Source organism: Anomalospiza imberbis, chromosome 3 (assembly GCF_031753505.1).
Source record: "Anomalospiza imberbis isolate Cuckoo-Finch-1a 21T00152 chromosome 3, ASM3175350v1, whole genome shotgun sequence".
Lineage (NCBI taxonomy): Eukaryota > Metazoa > Chordata > Aves > Passeriformes > Viduidae > Anomalospiza > Anomalospiza imberbis.
The window spans coordinates 111,533,115-111,556,740 of NC_089683.1; the positions used below are offsets into that span (position 1 = coordinate 111,533,115).

At 48.2% G+C, this 23,626-nt stretch overlaps 1 protein-coding gene and 1 long non-coding RNA gene across 9 annotated transcripts in view; both read left to right on the plus strand.

Moving 5' to 3' along the window:
* SLC8A1 (solute carrier family 8 member A1) overlaps nucleotides 1-23,626 on the plus strand; it is a 106,503-nt gene that overhangs the window by 30,365 nt on the left and 52,512 nt on the right. The window contains exon 1 of one of the 8 annotated variants that reach the window (XM_068186481.1): nucleotides 18,906-18,943. The exons of 6 other annotated variants lie outside the window; for them this stretch is intronic. The gene's annotated coding sequence lies outside the window, so the exon portion shown is untranslated. Of the gene's footprint in view, nucleotides 1-18,905; nucleotides 18,944-23,626 lie in introns of those variants that run through there. One more of the 8 variants, XM_068186480.1, reaches the window with a different exon arrangement.
* Nucleotides 221-2,721, plus strand: LOC137471859 (uncharacterized). The gene is made up of 2 exons (XR_010997899.1): nucleotides 221-870; nucleotides 2,407-2,721. It is a non-coding gene; the product is annotated as an uncharacterized lncRNA (long non-coding RNA).

Sequence of the window (23,626 nt, forward strand, 5' to 3'; positions counted from 1 at the left end):
CCAGTAGAGCAGGTTGCTCAGAGCCCCGTCCAGCTTGGCCTTGGATATTTCCAGGGATGGGCAGCCACAGCTTCTCTGGGCAGCCTGTTCCTGTTAGCAAATACTTAGGTAAAAGCGGAGGAGGGCAGCAAGGAAATGCCTCGATCCCAGCCACACTCCAGGGTGTGAAGAAGGACCTTGTGCTCTGCACTAGGGGGGACAGCACCCCAGAGGTGTGGGAGCACCTCTGTGAGTCAAGCTCTGCAGTTCACTTCCCGCTGCTGCAGAAGGAGGTGTGGTGGGAGTTCTTAAAAAAAAAAAAAAGTGTAAAATGTGGACTTTTGCTATCAGGAGAACTTCAAAAAGGATGTCATAGTCACTAGTAGAGTCTAAAGCAATGCATTTCAACGCCTTGTGATTTTCTAGGTCCCTTTTCATGCTGGAGTTGGTTTTGCTGTCGTTTTTTGCCAGCCTGAATACCAGAAAGCACCATTCCTCTGTTCTTGTGTCTCGTAGAATGCCCTGCCTCTGCCTGGCAGTGCTTTCCTGCAGGAGTGCAGGGGGGTCACCCCATAACTTTGCAGGAGTTAACAGTGCTTTATAATCCCCAGCTGCTGTCACAGGCACACGAGGCTGGGGGACATCTCAGCATTTAGGGAATGCTGCGCCCTGCCGAACACGTGGCTGTGAGTGTGACATGCTGAGACATCCCTGGGAGAGCAGAGCTCTTAATGCAACAGCGTGACAATCATACTTCAAAGCTAATTGGCGATACGGGCTTGCTAATTTTACAGAGGTTAATGGATCTTCTTGGAGCCCTGTGTATGAGGAGTGCTGGGGACTTAGCATCTTTTTCTCCCCCATGGAGTTCTTTGACCATATATAGCCAAGGTATCAACTTACAGGCCTGGGATTTCAGCTTTCTGTTTAGATTTCAGATGAAAGGCTGCAGTTGGAAGTGATTGTTATAAATATTTCCCGCTATCTGGTAGCAGGCTGACTTCAGCCCCTTCTAAGGAATTCGCCGCAATTATCCTTCACAAAACTGCAATGGAAACACCGCTGCTGGCGGAGGCCGGTGAATGGAGCGTGTCCTCCGGCTGCCCCAGCAGGATGGAGGGACACCACCTACCAGATGGGGGCTGGAGTCCTGGGTGAGGGACTCACCAGAACTGCTTCTGCTGTCCTGACCTGACCTGGCTGCTTTCTCCTTGCTGGCAGGTTGCTGCTGGCCATGGTGATCAGGGCTGGGCTGCTTTACACAAGTTGGAGCTTGAAACGCATCCTGGGGCTTGCAAAGGACATGGAAGTGCTCAGTGCAAAGGGAATCCTGCTGCTGTGGCCACACAAGGCACAGGAGGTGCGACTGGCACTCTTCACTTTGCAGGAGCCAAAGGATTCACCTGAGCTCTGCTCCCTGTTGGCCACCAGCAATGAGTTCCCAGTGGAAGGAAGGGAAGGAAATGTAAAATATGGACTTCTGTCATCCAAATGCTCAGAGTAATAGGGATGAAAAGTGCTGTCACCCTGCCCAGGACTCTTCCTTTTTCATTTTTCCCTTTATCTCTCCCTCTCACCTATCTCTTCAAATCTCTATGTATCAAAAACCCACATCAAACCAGCCAGAGCTGCCACTGCATGCAGTAGAGCTAAAAAAAAAAAATAAAAATGCAGCCAGATCAGTTAGAAATCCTGACTCCTGGCGCCCCTGAAAATTTGTGCCACAGAAATGCTGCACAGTTGTGCAATTTAGTGCCTCTGAAGAAGAATAAATTTGCTTTAAAAAAAATCCATCAGCATATTGCATATATTTATAGTTAGCTGCAAGCCTTTCCAGTGAGAACTTTTAGAATTTATTTTAAATTAAAGTGACTAGCATGACATACCAGTACTTAGCCTTTTAACAAAAACATTTTAGTCGTATAAATACAGTTGCTATTATTAAACTCTAGGGAAAGCCAGCAAGCTGCTCCAAATAACATCCCTCTGGCCTGCCTGTCCAAGCTCTTCTGTTCATACCCAGAACCAAGGCCTTTGAACACCTTGGAGAGCAGGGGTTCGTTTTATTTTCTGTTCCCTTGATGGCTTTTTAAGCTTGTTTTAAACTTTGCTTCCACTTTCTCTTCTTTATTCCCTTCTCCATTCCATTATGTTACTCCTTGTACTCTTCTTCCTTTTCCTTTCGACTTTTTTTACCTTTTTCCTCCCCCTCTCTCATTGCCAGGGAAGCCCAATTCTCCGTGGTGCTTTCTGGCCTTTCTGAAACCTGTTTGCTAAATCAGTTGCTGGGACTGACTTTAAGGACATCACAAGTTGCTCTCTGGGTTAGCAGAGAGTAAGGGTGCTTCTGTGCATTGAAAAAGTGCCTGTAAATGAGATTTTAGAAAATATCTGTCCACTTATCCTGTCTGTATTTACACCTTTCAGAAGTGCCAAGCGAGAGCAAGTTCTGATGCTCCAGAGTAAACACCAGACACGTTGCCAACAGAGTGGTTAGACAGATTTTGACCTGTGACCAGCACAGTGCAGGGAGGACCTCCTTTTTGGGGACCCCTCCCCACTAGAGAGCTGTCTACAGTTAAAACCCAGGCAAGCAGTGTCCGGGGTTATTCCCATCTCCTCCACGTTAGTCTTCACCCCGCTCACTTCCAAACAAAAGCTGAGCAGCTATTCCTCATGCAGCTTTTAAGCCTGTGTGGCTGCTAGGAGAGGGAGGATGCAATAAATCACCCAGTCAATTAACGAGGGACTTTCTCCTTATTTGTAACCTCCTTTCAAAGCAAATGAGTATGACTGGTAATGAAAGGAAACATATGCAATAGTTTAAAAATAGGTGTCTGAGGCCAGTGGGGGAAATCTTTGCCCTGCTGCCTGTGGCATCCAACATCTCCAGTTTGCCTGGACCACCTCTCCCAGTATCCACAGTAGCTTATTCCTTCATGTGATGAAGCAGCATTTCCACATCCAGTGCCATGCCAGCACCATCCCATTCACAGGACTTTTTACAAACCTAAACCTCTCATAAATGTTGCCCCTGCAGATGGGAAATGGAGGCAGCAGGGTCTGGGAGCAGCCTGCAGCATTGTAGCAACTCCCCTGCCAGCCCAGGGACTTTGGGGTGAGCTCTCAGAAATTCAGCAGCCCACAGGGTGGGACTTGAGTCTGCTGGGAGTAGAAAAACAGCAGCTGTGTCCTATTCACAGCCTCCTCTTGCTGGCTTCAGTCAAGTGTCTCCTGAGGGAAACCACCAGACCTTCCCAGGGTTTCTAATGTGCTTTATCATTCGCGGGGCTGAAAGGCTGGCTTCAGCTCTACACACTGCATTTCCAACCTGGATTAGAACCTCATGGGTTTGGGACACAGTTTATTTGGGGTTTTTTAATAATTCCTTGAGGTCTTTCATATTCCTTGGCACCTGCCTCCTAGTTGCTCTGTGTCCCTTAATGTACATTAACAGGGAAGACCAGGGCAGGTGCTCATGGCTTGGAGGTCCTGATCCATGTACCTGCGAGACACAAGGCTTTCCAAAAATGTAAGAGCATTGATTTGATGGCCCGAACAAGGGCACATCTGTGTCAGACTGGATGGACAGGATACTGGGCAGCAGGAGCGTGATATCTTGTCCAAAACAGTGTGGGTCCATGGTGTTCCCCTGCAAAGCCAGGATTTGCTGGAAGTAGAAAAGCTTAAGATTTTAGCATTTATCTTCCTCTCCAGCATGAGAAATTGAGAGCTATCAGGAGTGTTCTCTGAATGTTAATTTCTGTTTGTTTTGTCTTTTTTCAGGTGGTTTGTTTTTTTTTTTTTACCTCTCTTAATTCTGACAGTTTAAAGGACTCCAAGAGTTATGCTTCAGCATTAAAAGCAGGCAGTCTTAGATGTGCTCTGAAAATAGCTGAAAGTTTGCAATGATGGGGTAGTGATTCCCTCTGTCCCTGTCTGAGCTGGTCACTTGCTCTGAATTACTTTTCCCCAGCTCAGCAGCACCCACCTGCTCACACTCCTCTGCTCCCATTCTCACCACAGAAAACAGGGCCAGCATGGATAGGGCAGTAATCCTTAATAAGCAGTAACCAGGAAAAAGGCAAACACTCAAGCAAGTATGGGGGAAAAAATAATTTAATCCCTGTAACAATCACTTTATTGTTGGGTTTGGTTTTTGGTTTATGGTCGGGGTTTTGTTGTTGTTTTTTTTTTCGCCTGGAGGTTTTCTGATGGTTCAAGAGATGAACAAAGTCTTTCTTGCCATAATCTGTAGCTTTAATAATCGCCCAAGTAATTGCATTGTTTGTAAACTGTATGGTAATGAGCATGTGTAGAGCTGTGATGCAGAAAGCAGAGCTAAATCAGGCCGAGGGTGCAATATGCAGTGCAGAAGTAATGATTATTAATGGTGTGTGCTGGCTTAGGCTGACAATGCCCCAGAGTCGTCGTGCCACCTCACCAGCGGGAAGCGGACGCTCTGTGCGGAAGACAAATAACCTTGTAACCAGGAAACTGCCTGGGCTTGCTGGGGCTGGGCTGACCTTGGAGACAGCGTTTCCCCAAGGACACAGCCCTTGGGGTGCCCCCTGAGCAGGCGCCAGGGCAGGGGATGTGACCTGTGCCTCGCAGGTCTCTTCTCACGAAGGAGCGCGGAGCTGCGTTCGGACGCGACGCACGACGCGGGTTTGCCTGTGCGGAGTTAATTATTCCCATGGCCAGAGATAATCAGTGCTGAGCCCTGTTTTTGGAGGCAAATGCCAGGTGAGCTGGTGAAATATTAAATAGGAAAAGTTATCACATGGTTGGAATTGCACAGTCCGTCATTGAAGAGGGAGAAAAGAGAATTAGCTGAAAAAATGCAAAACCTCGCAGTATTGAAATGAGAAAATGCTAGATTAATCCAGGAAAAATCCCTAAACCAACCCAAAACATAGAATCATCACCTTCTTTTTTTTTTCTGGCTCTTATTCAGTCTTTTCAAACAGGACCATATGTAACTGTCAAGGCCCTAGGAGGGGTGGGGAAGAAATTCCTTATTTACTTTCTTCTTTAAACATCTCTTTTTCTACTCTTCATCTTTCCCAGAGTTCCCTGACTTCATGGGAAGAAATCTCTGATACGGCAAATTAAAAGTAAAACCACGGCTATGGCAACTTGTAGCATTTCAGAATGTAGAAAACTGTTTAGCAAAGAAAATTAATACAACAGTCATTCTTCCCCTTCATTTTTTTCACAGTTTTGAAAAATTAATGAAATGCTGAAAGTCAAAGAAACAGGTAGGAATCAGCAACAGTGAGGATGTAAAGTAATGGCAGAGAAATAAGTATAATGATAGGAATTAAAAAGAACACTAAAAATAATGCTGTAAAAATTAGGGGAAATGTGGTACTCAAACATTTTGTTTGAAGAATAGAGAGGGTTTGACATTTTCAGAAAATAGTTCCAAGATAAGTTTTGGGTGGGGAAAAAACTTTTAGCAAGACATTTTTGGGATAGTAAATATTATTCTTCTAAGGAGAATTGTGGACATTTAGAGGAAATAAAGAGATTTCCCTTAAGCCAGAGCTGCAAGTGGCCTCCACTTGAATGTAGTGATTCATGCTGCCTTGTTTAAGGATCTGAGATCCCTTATATTCAAAAGGAAAACTGGGAAAGGCTCCAACCATAAGGGCAATTAATACTTCAGATGTGAAATTTAGAGCCAAAATTTTCACAAACAAAGGTATTTCTCATTGTAGAGCACTACTTCTCATTCCACATGAGCTGAAATTCCAGTTGGTAAAACAAGCAGCTAAAATGCCACCTATGATATTCAGAAAAATGATCTTATTGCACAAGGTGGTGATTTAAAGGGGTTATGCCAAACACCAGCGTGCAACTTAACATTGTCAGAGCTCAGGAAATATCACCTGCAACCCAAGGCCATTGGCATTGTTTAGTGAAAGCTTTCATAAGGATTTCCCCAGCTATCCATCTAGGCCTGGATAAGGCCTCTGAGGGGCACTTTTTGGCAGCAGAGAGCTGTGTCTTCTGTTTTCATTGCAGGACTAGGGGGGAACAGGAACCTTGACAGTTGAGATCTCCCAAACCCGGCCTGTAAGAGGTGGAGGACACAACCACAGATGCAGCACAAATGCCTCTTTCCTTCTGGATTTAACACAAGAAGTGTTAAATCCCTGTGCTTGGGAGTGGGGCACTAAATAGCTAAGAATTGCAGTAGTAGTAGTGGGAGGAATTGATTTTCTTTTTTTGTTACTTAGATTTGTAAGCAAGTTTCTTTAGTGCCCATGGAACTAAAGGATCATTTGGGGACTTGGGGTTTCTGCTAAAAAACGTCATATTTGAGCCAGGTGATTGGTCAGGCATCCATGGACTTCTGTCATGACAGGCCTTAGGAAGTGGTATCATTGGTTCTCTCGAGCTGAAAACAACCAAAATCGTTTTTGTTGCAAAGTGGTTTGGATCCTATTTTCCCACTGCATATTGTACTTTGCAGACTAAAAAAGACATGAGAAATAGAAGTGACTGATTTTTCCATTCCTTAAGCTGCCTCCATGTGGGTTGATTGCTCAGGGGATTTCAAGGCAGACTGAAACACAGACAAACGCTGGCTTCGTGTACGCTCTTAAATATTGCTGTGTTTTGAATTTTATTAGAAACTTGGCAGGCTTCTGCTTGAGCTCTATCTGCCTTTTCTGCCTTCAGTTTATCAGCTACCATAATTTTAGATGCACAATCACAGTGTGCAACCGTGTAGCCCAGCACGCATGAGCAAGGGAAGCACTCTAAAAACATGTCTGGTTAAAGTACTTGTCAAATTAGTAGCTGTCAGCCAGGATGAATTAGACCCAAAATGGTACATGCACAAGTGAGGAAACACGTTCTCCAGCACGCCTTGTACCATCAGTCCTGCTGTGCTTGGACAGGGAGCTTAACCCAGGAAAAAGCCAGGATCTTCTCTCTCTGATATTGTCGGAGTTCTGCCCGAAGACACCTTGGGTCTACGTAGTGGAGGGGATATGTATTCAGGGGAGAGGATGTGATAAACCCATACATCTGTCAGAAAGTAAACAAAGCCTCGTGATCTTTCTGAGCTGGTTGCAGCTCTAAATCCTGCCGATGAGGCAGCCATAATTCCTTGTGCGAGACGCTGGAGGCAGATGTACAAATCCTGGTTTAACAGGGGAAGTAGGTGTTTTTCCATTGCTCCAAAGAAGCATTTAGCTTGTGAAATCAGTTCCCTCTATTTAGTTTTGATGTAGTTTGTCCTGTCCAGGGTCCAAAATGCAGGATGGCAGATACTCATGTGTCTGGTTGATTAGGCCGCACAAACTCAGAGGGACGTGGAAGACACAAGCAATTTGGGAAGAGATGGGTGCAAAACTCTTGCAGAAGGAACCCAATTCTTTGGAGCAGCACCAACACCTCAACACTTTGAGGACCAAAAGGCGGGAGAGGAAAAAAGCTGATTGATAACTGATAATTCTGTCAATGTGACGAGATGCTTTCTTGAGCATGGTCCAGGCCACAGCACGTCTGGGAGTCATCAGCAGCTTGCCACCTGCAAGGGAGATGTTTGTGGTCTCTACCAGTGCAAGACAAGGAAACTCCCTGCTTGATTTTGCTTCCCACACAAAGAGATCCTGTGCCGGATGGTGTGCAGACTCTCTGCCTGTGAGGCCAAGGGCTTTGCCTGGCGTGGCTGGCACTGCTCTCTGAAGCAGAGGTTTCATCACACCACGGGGAAACACCAGGGAAATAAACCAGGCTTCCAGGTACTCTATCAAACGCCCACATCACCCAGTCTCAAGGTGGAGTGATAATGAAGACGACGTGGGGAAAGGCAGTTTGTACCCAGGGAGGTTTTCATAAGTGAAATTGGAAATAAATCACTGCAGATGTAATGGCTCATGCCAGCACTCATCCATGCTCATCCCTTCGCTCTGCTTTCCTTTCCATTTGCTAATTTCTCTGCTGCAAAGCACTGTTATCCTGGTTTACTACCCAGCTGGGACAGTCTCTGAATCTGCCTTGTAGAGGAGCTGCACAGGCACAAATCAACCATCTCAGCCTGGGAGAATAAATTAGGAAATGAGAACTGGAGAGCCTGACACATTTGATGTTGCAGACTTAGGTGCACTGAACTGATGCACAGCACAGCCCACAGCACTTTGGCAAATTTGTGTGCCCCCTTGAAACTGAAAGCCCGCTGTCAAGGTGCCAAAGAGCAGCCCCCCAGAAAGGAGGGCTCCATGGCCTGCCCCTCCCCTCCCATCATTCCAGAGAAGTTAAAGCAAGGTCTGGGAAAACAGACGTGTGCTGGAGACCTTATGAGATGTGGCTCAGAATAGAAACGCTCTGCATCACCACAGACCTCTTGGAAGCTGTCTTTCAGCCAGAAGGGGTTTGTTCCCATCTCCTTACTGCAGGAGAAAGCAGGAGAAACCGGGGTTTGTACACTTCCCTGGGTAGTTTTTGTGTTCTTGGGTGAAGGGCAGCTGTTCTTGCCTTGTTTTTTGCCATCAGAGATGTGGATCTTTGTTTTGGAGCAGATGGACAAAGGCAGCAAAGCGCAGACCTTTCATGGCCCTGAATTTGGAGGGAAGGCTGGACTGTGCTTATCTTACCATGCTTTGGGAAGCCAGACTGCTCCCTAGGCCCAGCTTGATGTGCTCCTGACCTCACATCCAGCCGGCCTGGCTTGCACAACTGTGCCTCACACAGCTCTGTGGCACGGTGAAAAACAATCCTTCAGGGTTTAAAATCAGCTCTGGGTGGTGCCAAACCATACAGAGCAAGAGGTGCTGGAACAGCAGGGCTGCCTAGAAATGTCAGAGAATGGAGAGTTGCACTTCGGGGTGCTGGTGAAACCTGCAGCCAACAGCCTGCCTGCTGCTGCTGAGCAGGAGGCAGATGAGCTTGTGGGGGCTGGAGGATGCTGTCTGTGCTGCATCCAGCAGCAGAGAGCTGCGTGAGAGATGGATGAGTTTCAGGAAATGGCCATCCTTGGAGTAAGCTAGGACCCACTGTCCCCATGCCTGAGGGATATCAGCCATGCCAAAGTCCAGCCAGGGGTTTTCTCAGGCAGTGGCAGTGGTGCCATTGCACACAGGGATGCAAAAGGGAGGGTGGCTGGGGTGGCTCTCCCTCAGCGCAGTGGGCTGAAGTGCAAGGCAGTGATCCGAAGCATTTTGAAGATGTTTTCTCCTGATGTCTTTCCATTTGGCACGAACCCAGCTCTGCTGGCAGGAGCCCAGGAGTGTGTTGTTGCTTAGAATCACTGAACCATTAAGACTGGAGAAGACCTCTGGTATCATTGAGTCCAGCCTTTGACCAAACACCACCGTGTCAACTAAACCACAGCACTGAGTGCCACATTCACACTTCCAGTGACAGTGACTCCACCTCTTCCCTGGGCAGCCTGTTCCAATGCCTGACCACCCCTTCAGTGAAGAAATTCTTCCTGATGTCCAGTCTGAACAGCTTGAGGCCATTTCCTCTTGTCCTGTCACTAGCTGCCTGGGAGAAGAGGCAAATCTCATGTCAGGGATTTGTAGAGAGTGATAAGGTCTCCCCTGAGCCTCCTTTCTCCAGGTTAAACACCCCCAGCTCCCTCAGCTGCTCCTCACAGGAATTGTGCTCCAGCCCTTTCAGCAGCTCCATTACCCTTCTCTGGACCCGCTCCAGCACCTCGGTGTCCATCCTGAATTGAGGGGTCCAGAGCTGGACACTCGAGGTGTGCCCTCACCGGTGCCAAGTACAGGGGAAGAATCACTGTCCTACTCCTGCTGGCCACACTACTCCTGATCCAGGCCAGGCTGGATTTGCTTTCTTGGCCACCTGGGCACACTGCTGGCTCACGTTCAGGTGCTGTGAACCAGCACGCCCAGGTCCTTTTCTGCCGGGCAGTTTTGCAGCCACTCTTCCACCAGCCTGTAGTGTTACAGGGGGTTTGGAGCCTTCTACCATTGGTCTCGACCCCCTCAGCCTGTCCAGATCCTTCTGCAGAGCCTTCCTGCCCTCCAGCAGGAGCTCAATAACATCAAGCAGGACTCACCTTGCAAGGAGCGTGGGGATGAGCTGGCTCATGCTCAGCTGCCCACTCCATCCCACGCTGTCTCAGAGAAGTTTCAGGGCTGAAGTCCTGTCAGTCCTGGGTGAATGCTCACTATCACTCTGACTCTGTGAGTGCTCTGCAAAGATCCAAGTGCCTTTTGGCCACATCAGCCTTGCTGTGCATTTCCTGCAAGGAATCACGTGCCTAGGATGTTGCACACATGCTGCACGTGCAGCGGGTTTCCTTGTTGCAGGTAGATGCAAAGATGCTGACTCAAATCTCTCAGGGGAATTAGGCAAGTTCTTTGCTGGCTTCTCCATGTCTCTGAATTATTCAAGCAATTCAAAGTAGAGAGTAGGTTACTCAGGGACCCTCTGTGAGAAGCCAGAATGGAGACAGTCTGGTGAAAAATGCAGGGAGATTAGGGAAGCTGAAGCAGTAGGATCCCCTGGGCAGATAGCCAGGGAGGCTCTGCTGAGGAAGCAGGACTGCTAACGCTGGAGGTGGTGACTGGATCAGAGAAGTGGGTGCTTGTAGCTCCTGCACCTGACAGCGTGCAGGCTCCCCCTTGCAGGCGTTCTGTCCCCTGAATTTCAGCAGTATTGCACAGGGCAGAAACCAGTGCAGTTTTATAGGGTCAGGAAAATTAATCCACAAACATCAGAGGTCTATGTCCAAAAAGGAGACAGAGGAGTCCTTTTTCTTCATTCAAATAAAGGGAGAGGCCATGGGGCATTCCCCTGGGGTTTCTCCAGTTTTTGAAGGATGCAGCCTCCTCTTTTATGCCAATTTCCCTCCCACATTTCCCTTCTCTCTTTCCCCATTGCCTGAGGTACTTGAGAGATACAGACTTCCCATAATGCCTGATACCAGAGATTTCCCTCTAATCTATAACCGTCCCTTTTAATTTTTAATTCTTATGGAATTTAGGGGTTTTTCTTCCCCATTGTTTCTTTCATCTTTCAATGTCTAATTTCATTTATCAGCAAACCTGAAGTTTATTTGTAAAAGCAAATATCTTTTTCCATTCATCAATCAGTGGAATCCTTCCCATTGTTTCTTTTATCTCCCAGTGCTAGTTTTATCTACCAGCAGCCCCACAGCTTGTTTGTAAAGACAAATCCACCATTCCTCTCAATAGGGTGTAAGACAGTGGCTCCAGCCAGATCTGGTTTTGAATTTGGGAGCAGCGATCAACCAGCATGGCCCCCTTCTTATTACGTGTCCATTTCAGGCTTTGCACATCTGTGCATCTCGATTGCTCCCCGGTCACAGAAATCTGGCATACAGAACCACTCGTCTCTTTCAGGAGCAAGTGAAAAGTTTGCCTTGTGTTTCCTGGCTTTGGCAGCAATTCTCAGCCTTTTATCCGAGGCCCTTGAGATGTGAGAAGCAGGGATGGTTCCTTGCACACTGCAGATGGGCTGCTGCATGACAGAAATGAAATGATTCGTCTTGTGTGTAATCCAGAGGCTCAGCTGAGTTACTCATCAAGCCCTTTATAAACCACTTTGTAGACTGCCACTGCTGCTTATTACTTATGATATCTTGCATTGTCTGATGAGTTACAGGATTTTGCCTGCTACTTCTTCCATCACATTGAACTCTGAGCAGCTTTAGTGTCTCAGGCAGCTTCTGTTGACTCAGAGCAGCGCAGCCCTGCCAAGGAACACCGAGTGGTTTGGAAGTGCACTGTGCAATCCACTGGGCACCTGGAAGCTGAAGGGTGAGGGCTTCCAACAGGTACACCTGGAAATGTTCAGCGTGGGGGCATTTGGGTAAGGAACTTTCTCCAGCTCTCTGTGTTTTGCTGCTAAGCACGCAGCCAGTGGTCTCGAGGAGGCACATTCTCTGTCTGATCTGCAGGGAGTTTGGGTGCAATAGGATTTCACACGCATTTTCTGGAGTTTTGCGTTTCATTTCCTCATCAAAAAATACAAGTCTGTGTAGGAATGGAAAGCCCTGAAGTGCTGGAGAAGGTTCTGGTGGAAGCTCTGTGGAAGAAGCACTGATATGAAAGTGTCCAATTTTGGCTCATCACAGTGTGGTGGAAATAAAGGGATCAGCTGAAAGTCTCTTACACTGTGTGCTGCTGGCTCTTGCTGGAAACTTCTTCCCTTTTTTTTTTTTTTTTTTTTTTCCCTTGCTCTGTGCAAGGGGAAAATACCACAGCTGCTTTCTCTGAAAAGTCATGTCTCCTAAACAGCTCCTGAGTCTGGGAGGCAGGCAATGAGGTGCTCTGGATGCAGCAACACGAAACCCCCTGGAAAACATTGTTTATGTCCCAGCCATCCCAGTGGCCTGCTGGGAGACAAGCCTTGCTGGTGGCGTAATTCAGGAGCTCACTCTCTGCTTCAGAACATGATTCCTGCTATCAATATTTCCACAATAAAACAGCCAGGACTTTCAGAGATAGTGGGGGGGTCGAGGGGGGCAGCCTGCCTGCCTAGCCCTGAGCTGTGGGGTGGTTTTGGGCATGGCAGGGCTGGATTTGGGGCAACCTGGCACAACCCCAAGAGAAAGCTGCCACAGGAGGCAGGGTCCATCTATGCTCCCAGCAGCAGCACAAGGATAATGGGCAGACATTAACGATGTGAGCTGATCTTCAGGTTCTCTGTAGGCTCCTACAAATTTGGCCAGGGTCTGAACTATTAAGCAGTTAAGAGAAAAATGCTTTCTTCTTTCAAAGAAGCACTGCCTGGGGTTGGATCTAAGGCTTTGGTAAGTACGCTTAGCTTTAACTCTCTTGTATTTGTTTGGCAACCCAGCTCTGTTTTGTAACCGTGTGAAATGAGAGGGATTTCCAAAGAGATATGGAGATTTCCCCACCACCTCTGGCAAAAATCCCTCCCTGCAGCCTCGAAGTCCTGTTCCCTTCCCAGAGTCCAGGGTTCCCCTGCGCTCACACCCTGGTTTGCTGAGCACCCTGTCCAGCCTCTCTCATCCCTTTTCTGTGTTGATGTCAGTGTCCTCTTTTGAAATTGCTTATTTCCCCCCTTGCTGCCTTCACCTTGTCAGAAATCAGAAAAGACCAAGGACAGGACACTTTCCCCATGGTTTGGCACGGAGGGGCACCATTCCATGGGCAGAGCTGGCTGGCAGGAGGAGGTTGGGGAAAGAGCCCCAGCCTCAGCGCTGGCCCCAGGCAGTGTTGGCCAGCCTGGCCCCAGCCCCAGGCTCCACTGCATCACCGTGACCTACATACACCCCTGCTGCTGGTGGATGCGTTCCCAGACTTGTAAAGAGTCTGTTCCCCTTGGCCTTGCTGGGAGGAGCCAGGGACGTTTTTTGGGGCCAGGCTGAGAACGTTGCTCGCCTCAGAAGAGCTTCCTTAGTGTGCGCTTTTCTGCGGTGTAAATAATGAATCGTGCGTTTAATATTAAACATCCTGTGCACTTACCAGACCTTGCTGCGCACGTGAAGCTTGGCAGACGAAGTGCATGAAGGTGGTTTGTCTTTGCAGCCATGCAGGATTTCTAATGTGCCCCATTCTTTTTTTTTTTTTTTTGGGGGGGGGGGGGGGGGGGGACAAGGTTTGATCCTTTGCTCTTCCTTCTGCTGCTCCAGTCACACCTCAGTGCATCTTCCAGTGTGCTGACCACAGTCCTCAGAGTTCCTCTGCCTTGGCCATCCTGCCCTTTCAGCCACAACTACCCACATCTCCTCATCCTTCTGCACTAAAACCTCAGCTGCCTACATGGGCATGGTTCAGTGCACAGCCCAGGAGGACCACAGACACGGGCAGAGAAAGCCTGAGGGATTTGCTTGTAGTGAAACAGCAGAAATGTGTATGCAGAGCCTGGTGGAACCAAGACAAGAATGTTTACTGGCAGGAAACTCAACAGGATGCTGGAGCTGAGCGAGGGAGATGGAGCAAGAGAAAATGAGTCATTTGGGAAGGAAGCACTGTCAGTACAGTGGGTGACATCTGCATGGTTAGCTCACAGCCTTCCAGGGACATGCTGGGAACCCCTCTGCCGGAGTAATTTAAAATCCAAATGTACTCATCCACAGGGAGGGATCCTGCACGGGCAGCAGGAAGCTTGTGCGTATAGGCATGGATGCGTCCATAGGCGAGGTGGTGGACAGCAGCAGGATGCACTTGGTTTTTCCATCTCCGATTTCTGTGGCTCGTCGATCACTTTGGAAAGCTAACCACGTTACTCCACAGCTTCAGGTGAATAAGGAAGCAGGCAGACTCCCTGGGGACCTGACACACTGTAAAGCAGGCATCCATCTGGGAGAGCATTATTGCATTAGCTCAGCATTCCTGTTGGAACTGATGCATGTTCTGCTCTTGCGTTGCTCCTTGCAAGCAAAGGCTGCGTGGGGTAACACACAGAGGGTGATGAGACAAGGCTGGGCATCCTGATTTTTTAGGTCCTGTTGTTTGTTGGTGTAAGATTCATGGGAGGCAGAGGGAGGGGAAAAAAATCGGGATGAAGATGAAAAATGATGCTGCACATAAAGCTAGCTCTGAATCTGTAGAGCTGGCCTTTAATTCAGTCGTCATAGTCTGAAAGCAACACACACACATACATGTGCAAAACCCAGGCTGCAGATAATGAATTTTGAGAAAATGAGCCCTCAGCTGCCTCCTCCCAAGCTTTACTTTTTAGAGAATGCCCTTCTTTAATTTTGGAAATCATTGCATTATCTCAAACTGCTTGTAAATCTTGTTAGCCAAGTAATATAGTTTGGACTAAATGTCTGTTCCTACATGAGCCTCAGGGGAGTGTGGAAAATAACCAATGCAGCCCTGTTGCAACCTCCCACCAACTCTACAAAAGAGACTCCTTTTTCCTGATTAACCTCAGTTCCTTTCAGCAGTGAGGCAGAGAGAGGCAACAAGACTAGTGAAAATTAGGTCTATTAAAGCCAGCCTTGTTTTCTAGCCGTGTGTACAGCCTTGCCACAACCTGAACTCGTCACCAAATGCACAATTAATCAAAGTGGAGTGCAGGCACTTGGTGTCTCCATGTGCATGTGTGTGTGTGTTTGTGTGAGCATGCACTAAGGTGGCTGCACCAGATGCATTTGCAATTGAAAGGAGCAGAGGAACAGAAGCACAATGTTAGTTTTCTTATTTATTATTTATGTGGTTGAGAGTCTGCATCCAGCAAAGCTCGTGGAGCTGTGACTGATGAGTTAATTGGATACCACACTGGCATCTCTGGAAGAAGCTGTGGAAACCCAGGGACAGAAATAGTAGCTGGGACTGCAGGAGAGCATGTCCAATGTGTGTTGACGTGCTTAGTGATGCAAAGCCATGGCTCCTGCTCCTGCTCCTGCTCCAAAGGGAAGGGACTTGTCATCGTTGGTTTTATTTCCCAAAGGACTCCGGTGTGGGGTTGGAGCTTCTGTAAGGATCAAGATTCCTTACATTAAAGCTGTCTGATCCCCAGCTTTGGGGGAGTTGCTGGGGACGTGCCAGAGACAGGCCCAGCTGCATTTCTGTACATCCCAGATGAGTCTTAGACTCTCGCTGTTGGCACTTTCCTCCTACCAGCTGCTGCCATCCACCCCCTTCTCCTGCTTTTCTGACGGGGTTTTATGGGGTGGGGAGGACCCTGAAGCCACTGGTGGCATCGATTTCTCTGGCCATTCCTCGATGTGTGATTGCCCAGCTGACCCCTCGCATGTGTGTCTGTGCACCTCCTCTCTGCCCGTGCAGAACCCAGAGTCTTCCTTCTGCCTCCGTGGTGCTCCAGCTCTGAGTTTCCCTTTACCATGAACCAAGTCCAGTTTCTCTCCATGGATCCTCCAGGGACTAGGGGAGCTCCCAGGGCCCCATTAAAATGCACGGGGACATGTTGCATCCATTCTCCTAGCCCCAGTGCCGTGGTGAAACTTGGGTCTTGGCCAGACATGATTCCCCTTGTGTGGTCCCATACCAAGGGGTTGTTTGTCTCACAGGGGACAGGCAAGGGGAGTGGAGGGACTTGGAGACTTTCCCACTGCCCCTTGGTGAAACAGCCCCAGTGGGGGGCAAGAAGGAAACCCCCCCCAGCCCCTCTGCAGTACTGTTTGAAAACTGCTTTGGGGCTAAACACCTCTAAACATTTTTCATGTGATGCCTTTGGGAGAAAATCACCAAACTTATATTGTCTGAAAGCCAGTCTAAGCCTGCTGATGGCAAACAGGATGAAGAGAGTCCAACATGTCCAACACTTTGCAGAGAACCTGAGCAAACGTAGATCTCATTCTGGTAGACCATGCTGCCTTTGGGAGCAATGCAGCAGCTGAAAGTGAGGGGTCTTACTTTTCCAGTCTCCCTGCAGAGATTGTGGGGAGATCTGCAGTGGAGATTTCCTGTGGGCCCGTGTGCTCAAGCAGTCCCAGAAGGCTGGCTTGTACATGTCACCCATCTTCATCACCCTGTAGCAAACAGGACAGGAGATGGTGGCCCACTGGGCTTACCAAGGTCAGAGCAGGGGCTGGGAACAGCATTAGGGTCCTCTTTCCCCTTGGTGGGACCACTGAAAGGGAAGTAGCAACCAGTTCTAGTGACCAGCAGGCCTCTGTGCACCCTGCTTTTGCTGCAGGCATGACCATGCCCAGGCCCTGGCTGCACTTGCTCAGTACCAGGCACAGCTCCATGTTTTCCTGTGGCTGGGAAGCCCTGAGCCAGAAGTAGTCACTGCTGGAGAGCACTCTTAGGGGGCCAGCTGGGCAGTGCCCTCCAGCAGACCCAGTGCTGTGCCCAGTCCAGGTGCTGAGCAGGACCTTGGCAGAGTGACGTTGTTCCTGTGTTGCTTCTCCTCCCTATCCATCATCCCGGAGCCATTCCACATGAAAGATGTCAGTGCTCCTGTAGCACAAAAAAAGAATAGCAACGTGTTCAAGGGGACACAGAGATCAGCAATTAAGCTGTTTCACTCTGCAAGCATCTCCCTACCACGGTGAGTGGTTTGATTGGGCTTTGTTTGTGGATCTTGCCAGGAGCTGTAGTTTCACTCCCACCGGAAAGCTGAACCCACTGTGGGAAGATCTCGTCCCTTTCTGTACCCCCACCACTGATAAGGAGCAGCCCCTTTGCTCACTCTTTTCTCAGGGAGAGTTACTTTCTGACTCTGGGGGACACCATCAAGGTCCCAGCAAAGACAGAGAGAGGAAAAAGCCATTTGTTTTGCAGCAGAGCAGCCCTGCCCATGGTACCCCAGCTGGAGAAAGACATCAAAGGCTTGTGACTGGGTGGTCAGCTTTGGGCTCTGAAACTGCTGGAGAAGGGTGTGAGCAGATCTAGAGAGCACTTTCCCATAGGAAAGGACAGGAGGATGTGACCTCTGGAAGTGCACCCTGGGCTGCCTGTTTGCCCTCTGCATCTTGCAGTGATTTCATTTCCATACCCTTCTCTTCCAACCAGGCACTCAGCCGTGAAGTACAAGGTTGAAAGGAGTCAAGCCAGGGAGGGAGCATGGGGAAATAAGGTTGCTGTAGGATAAAAACAGCTGATGGTTGAAATCCTATCCACTGAGAGCCAGGGGAAACCTTCCTCCATGGGTTATGCTGAGTCCTACATGGCTCAGAGAAAAGGGAGTTAAATTACTCCCCTCACCCAGTAAATTCAACCCTTTTTGCTTTCTACAGACATAGCAACTTTTTTTTTTTTTGGTCCTCTTACTGCATGCAGTTACAGGTGTCAGAATAATCATCTGGATTTCTTAGGCTCCCCTTATTACTGTGCTGTTGGCCATGCAGGTTAGTTCAGACTCTCCCAAAGGAACAGCAGGCTGCCTGCCTGTTCGGCGTCCACACTTGCCAGGTGAGCTTTCCAGACCTTAACTGCTCTTCAGCATTTACCAGGGCCTTGAACAACCAAGCTGAGAGGTGGCCATGGGAGTTGAAAGACCTTTTGGTGGTCTCACTGGTGTTGGGCTGTCATGTCCCTGACTCCCTGCCCATCATTCTCTCCCTTTCTTATGCACCCAGCTCAGGACACAGAGAAAGGTGGAGGGAGAGCTGCACCATTTCCAGAATCACTGGTTTGGGGCTACCTTCCAGCATCTTTGGACCAATTCTTTGTTCCTAGTTGTTTGGCCCGGACTAAATGAGAAAGCATATTTGTTAGTATCTTCTCATAAAAGTACAGGGGCTTGCATGGGTTTTTTTCCTAAACTTTCATCTGAAGTAACTGTATTTTCCTCCTAAACATCTGATTCTGTCTTTAATCATGCTAATTTCCTGATCTCAACAACGTGTCAGTGCCACAATTTGGTGCACTGTAGGTAAGAATATAAAAACCCTTTTGTTTCTTTGAAATACGCTGCTTTTTCATTTCACCGAGATCATTTATTCTTGTGTCAAGGAAGAATAAATGAGAAGTGTCAGGCAGACCTTTTATATATTGCTTTATCTTTAAGCTAAACAAATCCTCTGTGTGCAGCCTGGCTTAGTATGGAAATCTCTGCGCTCCTTTATCACTTGTCACCCTGTTACTTGATGTTCTCCCTTTCTGAAGTGGAATAACAGAAACCTCATATGTGCCCTTGCAGCTGCTGTGCTGAACGTTATTGTGCTGGTTTGATACTATTTTATTTCAATCTACTGTTTGCACAGCAAAAGGTTGTACTTTGTTTTGGTGATGTCAGAGTTCTTCGCCGGGCTGGCTGCTGGGAAGTCATTTTCAGGAGCAGCTTCAGCTGATTTACAATGTAGGGCATGTAGGAGTAGTTTGGGTCTTTTGCCATTGGTACGTGTGCTCCTCTGCATTCGTTTCTTCAGACTTCATCTTCCCACTCCCTTGTCCTCCTCGGGTGCCTTTGAAGGTTCTCACAGTTCTCTCTAAGCTCGAGTTAAATATGCACACACGTGAGTGTTAGCCCATTTGTATGAGTGTACATCCACAGACACATCCCGACACTTTCCTCAGCCTGTTCAAGAACCTCTGCAGCCCTGTACATCCTCCCATGCACCCCACAGGTGAGCTCGTTCCTCTGAAAACTGACCACTTATTCTTCCTCCTTGTTTTCCACTTCTGAGGTATTTTCAAAGCCTCAGCCTCTCTCAGATCCCTTAACTATTGTCACTGGCTTTCACTGCCGTCCTTTCATGGGAGCTGGACCAGGCTGAAGCCATCTGAACTACGCACAAGATACGCACAGAGTGCTCTTAGATGCTTATCCTCCAATTTCCTGCTCTGACACCAGACACCTCTGGTTGATGGCTCACTTTCTCTCCAAATTTAATTCAGTTACTGCACAAAGCCACTTTGTACCCTGAAAAAGAGGTTGGAAACTTTTCGTGCCACACGTGAGCTGGGGGCCGGAGAGGAAGAAGACAAAACATCAAAGGCCTTTTCTTTGCTCTGCCAGCAAACCAGCGAGGCTGAGCAGATCCATTGCCACTGGCCACTCACCCCACACAGCAGCTGCCCCACTTGGTGTACTGAAACCCAAATAAGCAAGCATGTAATCAAATCTAATTCCCATCCAGAAATACAGCCAGCTCCTTACAGAGTGCCAGTCACCACAGCCTGCAGAAGCCAGTGAAAGAGTCCCTGCAGGACCTGGGCCAGGCTCTGTGTTTTCCAGGTGGGCCATGAAGTGATAGCACTGCTGCAGATCCAGGCAGCCTCCCTCAGGAGAGGGGGATGGACAGCTTCTTTGGGAATCCTTCAGGAGGCCAGGAACAACATGAGCAAGTTTTACATAAGGCAGCGAGGCTGCCCGGCCCCTCTCCATCCTGAAATAAGATTAGTGGTGCATCCTCTTGGGTGAACATGAGAGCCACTGCCCTGCCTGCTTTTGCTGTAGCCTTTCATCTTTAGACCCACCTTAAGAGGAGCCAGATTCCTTCATTTTATGAAGTTTTTTTTTAATATTATTATTTTAAATTTAAGCTAACCTCATGTTCACTGAGTCCCTGTGTGGCAAATTTCCCAGTGACAATTCAAGGGGGGAGTGTTCCGCTCTGGTGAGGTCTGGAGTCTCATTCAGCACGGGGAGCAGCTCTCTGATACATAAAATTTGGGTTCACCATGCTGGGAGAAATGGAGCATATCATGCACACTGTTATTGAGTTTCTGTGAAACAATATTAAATAGTATAGAGGAGAAAAAGAACATAAAAACAGACCGTGAGCTTTTTTTATCCCCAAGCAGCACTGCGGTGTGCGTAGGGGAGGGCAGAATTCAGAATTGTCACTTTTCAGTAAAGTCACATTTCCCTTCAGATGGGGAAATGCATCCCATCAAAAAAGCACTTGCTACCCCGTGAACTTTGCAAGGAGAAATACCAGCAGAGGCCCAAAGTCAGCAGCTCTCATTGAGCTGTGCATTGAAACAACACGATGTCGGAGCCCAGGACATCCCTCTGGCTGCCCTGGCTGTCTCCAGACCCTGTCAGGGGGCTCGGAGACCTTGGCACGAAGTCAAAAACACCTGTGGCTTCCATTTTAGCCCATGGAAAAAGCTGCCAACTCTGTATGAGGAATTACAAGCCACAAGGGTTTGAGTAATGTGATAGGTGAATTGACACAGAGTGGAAAAGTAGAATTTTGGGGTTTTTAGAATGGGGTTCAGGGGTACAAGATGGAGGGATTTGGGTGTGTCCTAGCCTTGTTTCCTTCTTCTTATCCTCCATGTCTTGATGTGGTGGTAACACTTTTCTGTTTGTTTAAGGTAGAGACACACTGTCCAACATAAGTGATAGGCATTGGCACAATATTATAAGCAGACTATACGTAACTTTTGATATAAAATGTAAACACCACCCCAGAGGGCACGCAGAATGCCATGGCCTCCTTGCTAGATGGAGCTCGGCAGGTCAGAGAAAGAATGTTTAGATAAGGAAAAATAAACAACCTTGAGAAGCTGACCCTACACATTTCAGACTCCTTCTTTGGCTGCCCGGGCTGGGAAACGAGGACTTTTACACACAGGAGATGGGCAGGTGCAGGCTGCACGCGAATGGAGCCCTGCACATAACGTGATCATCCTGCCAGGCTGGATGATCATGTTATGTGCAGGGCTCCATTTCCCCACTGGTGCACGTGGCTTTCACTGCTCCCACGGCGTGGGAATCCAGGGCATTCCTCTGGCTGCCCTGGAAGGTCTGGGACCCTGGCAGGGGGTCAGGAACCCCCCTGTACAGAGCCCCGAGAGACACTGTCTCTGATCTCTGTCCATGGAAGAGTTTTCAATCTTACAGGATGAATTACAAGCTCTGAGTGTTTGATATAAGTAGTAATTAGTGTGGCACGAGTGCAAAAGTAGAATTTTAGGATTTTAGATAAGGGGTTCAAAGGGGGCAAGATGGAGGAAACTGGGCGTGCCTTGTCCTTTTTCTTCTTCTTCATGCCCTCCGTGTTTCACCATGGTGTTGGCATTTTTCTGTTGGTTTAGGCTGGGGACACACTGTTCAACACGGGTGATAGGTACTGGCACGTTATTGTAAATATAGCACACGTAGTTTTTGGTATATAATGTTTGTAACATCCCGCTGAGGGGCAGAGCCCCGCACGCTGTCCTGCAAGACAGACCTGCTGCAGGTCAGAGAGAAAATATTTTAGATAAGAAGAAATAAACAACCTGGAAAACCAGCACAGACAAATTGCGACTCCTTCTTTGGCAGCGGGGCTGAAAGACAGAGACTTTCTACAATCTCGGGAGCATCTAAATATCACAGATCCCAACACCACGGGTCCCTGTCTGTGGCTGAAAAGGCAGCAAAAACCCCCCTGTGGCTCCCATCCTACGTTTCTTTCATGGGTACAGATGCCATGCTGCTTTGCAAGGCCACGGGGATTTCTGTTACCTTTAAGAGTTGACTAAGGATTCCCGGATTAGACCCAAAGGGTACATAAACCTTCTCCATCAGGGAAAAGCCTTAAGGCTGTTTCTCTTGCTGGTTTGGGAACTGAACCTACCCAAGGGTTTAAATGGCTTTGAAGGCCATCTTCACATGACTTGCCCTCATAACCTCAAGTGAGACTCTGGAACAGGCTGCCCCATTTTTGGAATTTCGGAGGGCCAGGCTGGAAGTGGCCCTGGGCAACATGCTCTAGTGGGTGGCATCCCTGCCCTGGCAAGAGTGTTGGAATCAGATAATCTTCCAACACAGAACATCCAATTATTCTATGAAAATATGAAAATACATATACAGGCAAGGATGTACAGGGTGGTAATGGCTTCATTGAATGATTAGGTTGTGTCAGTGTCCTCGGCAGGGGGGACTCAATCAAACTTGGCCAACATCACTGACTGAATTTACTGAGGCTCTCTCATTTTTTCATCATCCTGCCAATCTACCCAGCTGGGCAAGTGATGAAAGGCCATGTCTGCCACCACAGGAAAAGGAGAATAAGAAGAAACATGATTGTTGCTGGAGGGGTGTCTCCCAAGGCTGCTGCATGCGGTTTAGGCAAAAGTGAGTCAAATTTAATTCAGTTACTGCATAAAGCCGCTTTTTACCCTGAAAAAATGGTTGGGAACTTTTTGTCCCACGTGTGAGCTGGGGGCAGGAGAGGAAGACAAGCCCTGATCTATCATGTGAAAATGAGGCTCCAAAATCCAGCTTAGGGCAATGGGTTCCTGTCCTGCATGGTGCTGTGCTTCTCACGTGTCTGCACTCCACTGGGGGAGTTACACTCTCACCTCTTTGCTCAAGCACCGTAAATAGCTCCCCAAAACTGTGCAGAAATTCTTGAGCTGTCCTCAGGAGTCCTGGCCTGACATCAGGAAGAAGGACCCCATCAATGACTTTCAGTGCCAGCGGGGCAGGGGGGTTGCTAATACCGACATTAACACTTGAAGTTTCCTGTGGTTTAAGAGCTGAGAGCTCTGGTCTCAATTGCACTAAAGTGAAGAGCAGATCAAAGGGAAGAATTTGGCCAAGATTCTGATGTGCCTCTATGTTTATGAATGTGCACATGCACAAAACAAGTTACAAAAACCTCACTTGAGTGTGATTCACCCAAATATCGTATGGGGGAATAATTTTCCACCAGGGAGCTAATTGCTAATTACATGAGTGTGAAGCAAATTCATTTGCAAAGTTTTGTTCTTTGCAGCCAAAGAAACCAAATTTTTACAGAAGCTGAGCTGATGGGTATTTAGGCAGCAGAGGTATTGTTATTTCTGTCAGAGCCCTAAGATGAAGTTTTTAAGAAAGCTATTTCCCTTTAAAATAACTTCACTTTATTTATTAGCTCAAAACTTTCCCAGAGTGAATGACAAATAAAGCCCGTGTTATTTTTCCAGGGCTTATTTTGAGATAAAAGCTATCTGATATAAGGGGTCCCTCTGGCAGCTGGACAAGGAGACCATACATCAGCATCAAGGGGCAGGGAGAGCTGCCTGACAGATGTGAGATGTGCTGCAGGCTTTCCTCTGCCCTGGTTGAGAGCTGCTCAGGCTGCTTGGCATCGAGGTGTGGGGCATGAAAATGGAGACGTGAAAACAGGGCAGTGCGGGGAAAAAAATATCCCCTCTCTGCTCTCCTGTCCCCTCTGTGGTGGCCACCTCCTCAGCAGAGCGTTGGTGTGGTCTCGGGGCCACAGCAGAGTGCAGACCAGGGCTGGGGGCTGCCAGGGATGATTCCATCAGGAAATGCGTCATGGCTGAACGTGGTGGCAGCAGCAGTGTCGTGGTCACGTGTCCATGGA